This window comes from Pelodiscus sinensis, chromosome 6 (genome assembly GCF_052426305.1).
Source record: "Pelodiscus sinensis isolate ZL-2025 chromosome 6, ASM5242630v1, whole genome shotgun sequence".
Taxonomy (NCBI): Eukaryota; Metazoa; Chordata; order Testudines; family Trionychidae; genus Pelodiscus; species Pelodiscus sinensis.
In genome coordinates, this window is record NC_143057.1 from 10,590,746 (window position 1) to 10,597,104 (window position 6,359).

General features: G+C 42.5%; 1 long non-coding RNA gene across 1 annotated transcript; it reads left to right on the plus strand.

Moving 5' to 3' along the window:
• Positions 1–202: 202 nt before the first annotated feature.
• LOC112547704 (uncharacterized) lies at positions 203–5,879 on the plus strand. The gene is made up of 3 exons (XR_016349980.1): positions 203–1,056; positions 1,817–2,689; positions 5,728–5,879. It is a non-coding gene; the product is annotated as an uncharacterized LOC112547704 (long non-coding RNA).
• Positions 5,880–6,359: the final 480 nt, after the last annotated feature.

Sequence of the window (6,359 nt, forward strand, 5' to 3'; positions counted from 1 at the left end):
ATATTCATGTGAGTATCTGTGAGATTTTCACTTATTGCAAACATTTCTGCCCAGGGCTTGAACCTATCCCATTGAGATTAACCAATTGAATTCCCAGTCAAGAACCTTACCTCACAATCTGTTGACTTTCCTCTTATAACAAAGAAGGTCCTCTGGTTGGTCATGGGGACAGGAATGAAAGAGGTATGGCAAGGGCTGGAAGGGGAGGTGATAGAGGTTTGGCTTAGGACAAAGAGAGTAGGGCATACCCCACATATCAGCAGGGGAAAGGACAAAGTTGGGAATAAGCATGGAAAGGGATGGTTCCTAGCACAGAACCAGGATCTAGAAAGGGTGAAATGAAGGGAAAGGCCCGGCATTGAAAGGGAAGGATCAAGTGTGGGTGCAGAGAATTGGTGTGGCATGGCTAGACATGGCATCATGAGATTCAACATCATTATCTTTTATAGCAATCAATATTTTATCATGTGATTTACCATTGATGAGCTCTGTTAACCTATGCACCCTTCGTGAGCATAAAGTCTCATGAATATATAGGGTAAAACTCATCTGATGAAGTGGGTTTCACCCTTAAAAGCTCATGATCCTATACATTTTTGTTAGTTTCTAAGGGCCACAGGTCTACTTGTTGTTTTCATGAGCATCAACAGTCAATTTCTTAAAATTCTGCCGGTGTGTGTGGGCTGAATTTGTCTCCATTACTAGATCTGCTTTAATAAGTTGTAAGATGGGCATTCCTGAGTGCACTTTGTAAATGAGAATGTAATTAATTATTATTATTTTATTATTAAGAGCTTTAAATAGCTTGGTTACTGAGTAATACACTCCTAGAATTACAGGGATAATATGTCAGCTGCAGGTAATGACGGAGTATTGCATGCCAAATAAGTGCCTTCAGCTGCATGATTCTTTTTTCCTCCATTGTGAAATATCTATATTCATATTTTCCAATCTGTGTTTTTCCTACAGTAATTAAAATATGAAGACAATTTATAACAGCCTGAAGTAACAAGACACTGTCAGGGTGTGAGAGGAAAACTGCATTTGGCTGCCAAGGTATTACATTTATTACACAAAAGAGTCTATTTCAATACACATTTGAAAAAATATTGGTAGAAACACCTGTGCGACTATCATATTTTAACAAGGTATGAATGGTTTTAGTGTCTCCCAGGGAGCACTGCCATTTTAAGCTGCTCCCTGTCAGGAATGCCACTTCATCTCTTGACTTCTCCGTGCGTCCATTTCCCTGCTGGCACAATTGGGCTAATCATGGGTACTGCTTTTCCAGTATGCTGGGGAATGTTCAACCCTGGCTCTGAACCAGGCCCCCACCCTACCCTTCCCCTAAGGTCCTGCCCCCACCCCTCATCTTTCCACCCCATTCTGCCTCTTCTGGCCAGGTTGAGTGCACTGCATCCTCACTCTTTTCCCTACCTCCCAGAGCATCTTGTATGCCCTGAAATAGCTGATTGCAATTGGCGGGAGGCGTGGGGAAGGAAGAGGAGATGCTGATTGATGGGGCCTGCTGGTGGGAAGGAGGCACTGGGGGGAGTGGGAGTTGCTGATAGGGGGCCAGCCAATGGATGCTCAGCACCCACCATTTGCCCCCGGGGTACTCCAGCCCCAGAACACCCATGGAGTTGACTAATGGGGCCAATAATCACAGGAATGTTTGTGAGGGTAAATTAATAACTTTCTCACTTGGAAGACGCTACTGAAATGCAAATTATTATTGACTAGAAAAGCATCCATAGAAAATGTTTGTATGAAACCACTTTTTTTTTTTTTTTTTGTAAAATGCATTAAATGACAGAACTTACCTGAAAACATCTGTGAAAGTCCCTAGCTCCAGACTGCCAGCGGAGAGACAAGATGGCAGCTTCTTCCTTCATGAACAACCTTCCGTTTTCATTATGCTTCACAATTGACAAATCATTTGTGATTTGCACACGCGTCTACCACTTTTCTAATACGTTTTTAAACAAACTTAGGTTTTCCTTCAGATGAACCGTCCCCAACAAAACCTCAGTAAGGAGTAAATTCATCCCTCAGCCAGGGGTTAGCACAAAACCTGCACACCTCTTAAAGCCTGAGTCTTTACATGAGACCTGAAGTTATGCATAAACCTTGTGCTGGGTCTTTCCACAGGCATGAATTCCATCCTGCTCTCTGTACATGATTGCAGCAAGGTCATTTTCCAGCACACACAGCCCTTTGATAGAGGATACACACACACACAAACACACAAACACACACACACACTTGGTAGAACCCTCCCATTTCCCAGGAGCTGGAATACCTAACTCCTCCCACACCCCAGAGATAAAATATAATAAAACTATTTTCCCCAAAATCCAAAAATTTATATTAAAAAAAGATAAAGAGAATTTCACTGACTTCTTTCACACACAGTTGTGATGCAGGACCTGTAGTCCTCATGGCTGTGGACCTCCTGGCTCTAGAGGGTCTGGGCAGCAGGCTGGGTGGCAGGCCCTAAGTGAAAACAGTTAACCAGTTAACCCTTTTAACTCCTCTAAGTGCAACCCAGAAAGAGTTTGTTCTTGTTTGAGATAATGTGTCTTTAGCACAACCCCTAGTCTCGGTGAAGAGGATCAGAGCAGAATTCCTGCGAAAGATGAATTGTTGCCTAAAGAGGTTCCTGAGCCGAAGAATTCTCAGGTTTTTTGTAAGTAATTGATTGCAATTGAGAGATGTGAAAGTGATTTGCTTGAGGCAGACCAAGATGAATTTCTGTCTGTGGAAGGCAACAGTTCATTCATCGAGAGGCTTGTTTCAATTCCTAACTCTTGAAAATAGATCTGGGGGCTTTGCTTTGGAGGGATCCAGTGTAAAGCATTTAGTTAAGGTTTTGGATGAAAATTGTCAGGGAATGTGAACAGCCCTAGGATGACCAAGTGGCTTTGTTTGACCAGCTTGCTGGGGAGGCAGTGTTGTTGGGACAGGAATGTCTCCATATTGATTCTGTAAGTGAACAGTCTGTGTCACAGAGAATCTGGGCAGCTAAAAATGTAGAGCAGAACAGCTGTGCAATTAGTCTCTCCAGTATGCAGAGGATGACAGGTAAATTCTCATTTCTAGACACTGTGGATATGTCCCATAGTCTCTCAGTGCACTTGACATCTGATTATATGTGGAAGCAGAGGTTGGCAATAGACAAAAGAACCTTGAGACTAACATACTAGAGAAAACGGATGGTATCTCTTAAGGACAGAGTCCATCCTTGGAATTGGTAACAGTTAGGGATCTGAAAACTAAATAGTCTGTGTTTATGCAGATTACCTGATTGGAGGAAGAAAGACTTACCTGTAGTTGTCAGACACTTTGTATATATATAAAAAAGCCATGCAATACTGATATTTCAAAGCTAATGCCTGTAACCAGTCTTGAAACTGTACACAGGAGAAATGTCATTACAAACTTAATGTGCTGTATGAAAGAGCTTGTATCAATTAATTGACTATTTTCTTTAGCTCTTGGCAAGATCACATAAGACATACGGGAATCACACTGCAAGGGCAGATTCAATCCACTCTTGGTCTAGCCAAGTTTTACTTTTAATTGTTAAAGAGATTCAAAATTATCATTATTCCCATAATAAACCATACAAAGAAAAAGCCTGTTTTAATAAAACATGATTTTGACAAAGCATTTTTGTTATACATTGACACTTCTAATGCGAGAAGCTGTAGGAAAACAGAACCAAAGAAAGTTCCTGTGACACATTCATCAGTGTCTGGGCCACCGCTTCCTGTATCAGTTTTCCGTTGGGGGTGTGTGATGCTATCAGACTAAAATATGACCAGACAGAGCTCTGTTGAAACCACCATTGTATATTTGCAACAAATCTTGTAAAAAAGTTGTTGAGTAAAGTGTTTGGTTATGTTTAGACTACATGCCTCTGCTGACGGAGGCGTGTAAATTAGACTACCCGTCATAGTCAACGAAGCGGGGATTTAAATATCCCCAGCTTCATTAAAATAAAAATGGCCACCATGCTGTACTGGCTCAGCTCATCGTTGGCACAGTGCGACAGTCAAGACGTGGATCGGTCGACAGGGAATGCCTTTGTTGACCGCTCCCTTATGCCTTGTGAAACAATGTTTACAGGAGCGGTCGACAAAGGTGTTCCCTGTCCACTGATCCATGTCTTGACTGCCGTGCTGTGCCAACGATGAGCTGAGCCAGTACAGCACGGTGGCCATTTTTATTTTAATGAAACTGGGGATATTTAAATCCCCGCTTCATTGACTATGTCCGGTAGTCTCATTTACATGCCTCTGTCGGCAGAGGCATGTAGTCTAAACATAACCAAACACTTTACTCAACAACTTTTTTACAAGATTTGTTGCAAATATACAATGGTGGTTTCAACAGAGCTCTGTCTGGTCATATTTTAGTCTGATAGCATCACACACCCCCAACGGAAAACTGATACAGGAAGCGGTGGCCCAGACACTGATGAATGTGTCACAGGAACTTTCTTTGGTTCTGTTTTCCTACAGCTTCTCGCATTAGAAGTGTCAATGTATAACAAAAATGCTTTGTCAAAATCTGGGCATACCCTCTGTGAAAAGGTTATGATTTGCTAACTATGATTATATTGTGTCCAGTTCTGGACGCCCACTATGGAAAGGATGTGGACGCATTGGAGAGGGTCTAGCAGAGGGCGACCAAAATGATTAGGGGGCTGGAAAGCATGACCTATTAGGAGAGGCTGAGGGAATTAAGTTTGTTTAGTCTGCAGAAGAGAAGAGTAAGGGGGGATTTGATAGCAGCCTTCAACTTCCTGAAGGAGGTTCCAAAGAGGATGGAGAAAGGCTGTTCACAGAAGTGACAGATGGCAGAACAAGGAGCAATGGTCTCAAGTTACAGTGGGGGAGGTCTAGGTTGGACATTAGGAAAAATTATTTCACTAGGAGGGTGGTGAAGCACTGGAATAGGTTACCTATGGAGATGGTAGAATCTCCATCCCTAGAGGTTTTTAAGTCTCGACTTGACAAAGCCCTGGCTGGGTTGATTTAGTTTGGATTGGTCCTGCCTTGGGCAGGGGGCTGGACTTGATGACCTCCTGATTTTAGCTCTATGATTCTATTATGCCATTTGTACCCATGTGTCTTTTTTGCGGCTGAAGATATAAATATTAGCTATGTACCTATATTATTTGTAATGGCCACAAAGTATCTAGCCAGCACATCTTGGAGAGAGGGTTAAAATTAAGTGGTTTTATGTAAGGAGGACCTGAAAGAATGCATCCCTTACAGCTAGCTGGAATGGGAGAGAAACCTTTGGGGTATCTGTATAAATGCAGTTTGTTCCTGCTTCACTAGATGTGTTAGATATTCAGCAGATGGAGTAGTATTTTGCTCATTGTAATCAACTTAACTTGTGACCCAACACAAACTGTGTAATAAATGCCAGGATAGCTCAGATATGGTCACCCATGTTTGTAATTTTGCGGGAATACAGAAAAGCAGAACGGTGCTAAATTGTTCCACTTGAAAGGGCTCACAGTTAGCAGGAAGAATCTTGCAAATGCAGGGGCTAGACTTTAGAGCTCTATGAGAAGGAAGAGAGTGGGTCTGGCCCACGAAAGCTCATCACCTAATAAACCATCTTGTTAGTCTTTAAAGTGCTACATAGTCCTGCATTTTGTTTTGTTTTCCCAAATGAATGCCAATGTATTTCCCTCCCTTCTCTTTAAAGTCTCTTTTCTACACTGACGCTGTGCTTGCACGTGGGGAAGCATTGTCTCTCGGAAGTGCCCAGAAGTGGTGTGTGAATTTGCCAGGTTACTGGGTGGGAGCTTGAGTCGCTTCTGTGTTGGATGGATGGAGAGGAACCCCTAGATACTGAACCCAGCCCTGGCTGCATCTGTCAGAAAGGTTTCAATACCAAGAAACGCTTAATGGACACTGGACCATGGGTGGGAGACATCTGCACTGAATGGACTTTCCTGTGGATGTTCCCTCTGAAGTGTAGGTAATGGCCACTGCCGTGACTAAGCAAAGTTATGTATGGACATGTGACTCCATACTCCATCTTGACCTGTAATTTTCCATAGTAAGAACAAAGCTATAAAAATCCCTGGAAACACATCGTTTTGCCTCTTTCCTGATCTGGACTATGGACTTACGCCAATGGAAGCAGTGTCACAGAGACTGAGGTTCTGCCAATGATTTGGAAGCAACCAATCTTGACCTAAGCCAGCAGCTAATTAAATTTCCATCACTGCTACACGCCTGAGCCTTGGCAATTACTGTGTGCCTTTGATTCCTTTAACCAATTTTAACTCCCACTCCTCTTTCTTTTTATAAATAAACCTTTAGATACTAAAG